The sequence below is a fragment of the Macaca fascicularis genome, chromosome X (assembly GCF_037993035.2).
Source record: "Macaca fascicularis isolate 582-1 chromosome X, T2T-MFA8v1.1".
NCBI lineage: Eukaryota > Metazoa > Chordata > Mammalia > Primates > Cercopithecidae > Macaca > Macaca fascicularis.
Window position 1 is genome coordinate 100,947,175 of NC_088395.1, and position 3,529 is coordinate 100,950,703.

Here is a 3,529-nt window from a genome sequence, read left to right on the forward strand (position 1 = left end):
ATTCCCTTAAGGCCCAGGTCTCTTATGTTATGCTGTTTTTTCCAATCTGAGCTTCAAGTTAGGTGAAACAGAGACCAGTTCTGCAAGCAACCCCCAGACAGGTTGGAATGTTTCAAATAAGATCTGTTCTGCTCCCTGTGATTCGAGAGAGGGATTTTGAATAAGGCTGCTTCTTTTCCCAGAGGAAAAAAAAAAATCACATTGCTCTGTGGAGGAGGTGAAATAAAGTTAAACAAAAATACCACAAAATTTTCTATCAGTTTGAATGTGGCTTTTCTTTTCTTTCTTTTCCCTTCTTTTATTTTTTAGATAGAGTTTCGCTCTTGTTGCCCAGGCTGTAGTACAATGGCATGATCTCAACTCACCACAACCCCTGCCTCCTGAGTTCAAGCAATTCTCCTGCCTCAGCCTCCTGAGTAGCTGGGATTACAGGCATGCGCCACCATGGCCGATTAATTTTGTATTTTTAGTAGAGATGCGGTTTCTCCATGTTTGTCAGGTTGATCTTGAACTGCCGACCTCGGGTGATCCGTCCGCCTGGGCCTCCCAAAGTGCTGGAGTGCCAACAGGCCCAGCCGTGGCTTTGTCTTAACTGGATGTTTGCGTGATTGCTGTAGGACTTTCACTGCATTTTTTTTGAGCAATGTTTTGTACTTTTTCATTTACAAGTCCTTTACCTTATTGTTTATATTTATTCAAAAGTATTTTATTATTTTTGATGGTCTGGTAAATTGAATTTTTTCATAATTTCCTTTCTGAATTGGTCAATTTTAGTGTAGAAAATGAATCTATTTTTTTTTCTTTTGTATTGACGTTACATCCTGCAGATTTGCTGAATTTGTTTAAACATAACAGTTTTTAGTGGTCTTTTTAGAATTTTCCACATGTAAAATCATGTTATCTGTCAACAAAGGTAATTTACATCATTTCCAATTTGGATGCCTTGTAAGTATAATTATTTAAGTCAGTCTCTAGTTGTTCCTGTTACTGATTTTTTGTGTTTCCAGGAATAATGTGGGACTGAATCACCTACTCTGCCATTTTACTGGTGTCACTCCCTAAATAAGCTTTGGAAATTATTATTTTTACACATCTTCAGCTACCATTAGAACTTAACTTTGCTCATTTAGTTGAAAATATATTTTATAGAACCAGAGGGGAAAAATGCAACCAACAAAAACAACAGTAAAAACAGCAAAATTATCTATACTTATCATTGAAAAACTAATTTGATTTTCAAATGTAATATATATTAAGTAGGTGATTGATAGTTTTAAATTAACATAATATTTTTGATTTTATAGAATTTCTTAAATCTCATTATGTTAAGGCACAAATTGAAAATAAATAGCTTCATTTTATATTCTAAAAAACTACCATTTGAGATCAAGTCCACATAGTAACTCTCTACCTTAAACTTCTTATTTTTAGAAATTCAAAGCCATCCCAGGCTAACAAAAGAGTTGATATGCCAGTAAACTAATTTTTTCCTCCTAAACCTTTGAGAGTACATTGCTGACATGATGACTTCCCATTCTGAATATTTTAGTATTTTCTATAAAAAGGACATTCTCTAGTAACCACAACATTCAACATCAAAAAATTTGATATAGATAAATTACTGCTATCTAATGTTTGAATACCGTCAGAGATTTTCCAGTTGCCCTCAAAACATATTTTAATACCCAGGGTTCCAGTTCAGAATGGTGTTTTGTATTTTGTTGTCAGATCTCTTTAAGTTTCCATCGATCTCCAATAGTTCCTTAGTCTTTCCATGATTTTAATGATTTTTATACTTTTGGAAATTGCAGGATAGTTTTTTTTTTGTTTTTGTTTTTGTTTTTTTGTTTTTGTTTTTTTTTTTTTATAGAATGTTTCTTAATGTGGCTAGATCTGATATTTTGTCATGGTTAGAGTTATGTTATGCATCTTTGGCAGCCGTATTACATAGGTGATTTTCTTTTCTTATTGCATCCTATCTAGTGTCATATTATTTAAATTTGTTCTGTGACCAATAATGTTAACTGTTATCACTTGATTAAGATGACGTCTGTCTACTAGCCTTTTCCACTGTGGAGGTATTCTTTATTCATCTGTAATTAATAAATATTTTATGGAGAGCTATTCTCAGAATATGTAAATATTCTGCACCAATCTTGCAATATATTAACGCAGTTTTCTACATCGGTATAAATCTGTGGTTTCCTGTTTTATATGATGAGTTATAATCCATTAGTTATTTTACTATGATGCTAAAATTGACCAAGATTTGGCTGGTGTAAGTCTTTGCAAGCTGGTTTTAGTGGGTTTTTTTTGACGTGTCAACATCATTTGATGAGCACTTTTTTCTCCTTGCCCAAATTATTGTTCCACCATCACCTTCAACTTTTCCTTCCCCAATTGTGTGTATACACACACACACACACACACACACACATATATAGGATATATATACATACATATATGATATATATCGTATATATATCTTAACCTGTATGTTTCTTTCAACCTAGAAAATTGCATGCTTCCACATATTCTCTTTCTCTTAGCTCTTCCAATTTTATCATTTTTTTTTAAAGCTGTAAAATGGAGATGAGGGGTAGCAGAGAGATCATAATCTAGGTGTAACTATTTGGTCAAAGCATAAAATGTTTATAGTTAGTAAACACACTTACATAAAAGTTGGCTTCTTTGTGCATAGGTTATAAGGACATACAAACGGTTACTTTTGTGGTTCATCTCAATTGCCATTAAAAGATGTACGTGTGCTTGCACAGATGCATTACTTATAAAGATTCAAAGGCAATACAATTTCCAATGATCAAGGAAAACCAATACACAATTAAAAATAAAACTTTTCCCCAAACTTCAAAAATGGTAGAACACACATGTACATACTTACAATCAGAAGTGATGACTCTGACTTCGTTTATACAATGTAACTTATTTAGCTGTAAGGTCTACTTAAGTCAGTAATGGCAATTATTTTGCATGTTTCCTGATACTTCACATCTATAGCCATAGCTCCTATCTACTCAGTCATGACTTTCTTTCCTAATAAGAGTTGCTGTCATTGCACATTTACTCTCTGCACAGCGCTCCAAGCAGCCACTATCAGATGATCAGAGTTAGCATATGTGGCAAAATATATTTACTCTCTTTGGTCTATCAGCTTCAGCCAGGCAGTTTGGTGTTCAGATATTTTGGCTCAGATTATTGCTAGCTTCCAATTCAGCCATAGTAGTCACTGTTATACAGATGGTTTGCAGGTGTTTGTTTTCTAGGAACCATCTGTTTAGATGTCATAGCACACTAATCTGTGCTTGTTGGTATGTTTTGTACTATTATTAGCGAATCATGTGTATGAATGATTTGATTCTTCTATTAGAAAATGAAGCCATTTTAAAACTTAGAAAAGGGAGGTAATGATAGGGAAAAGTATTACTTTATAATGCAACCTTAGAGACAAAGCTGAGCCACAAATTTGGTTTCCTGTTTTTTGAGGAGGATAAAGCTGGATGTTGTGAGA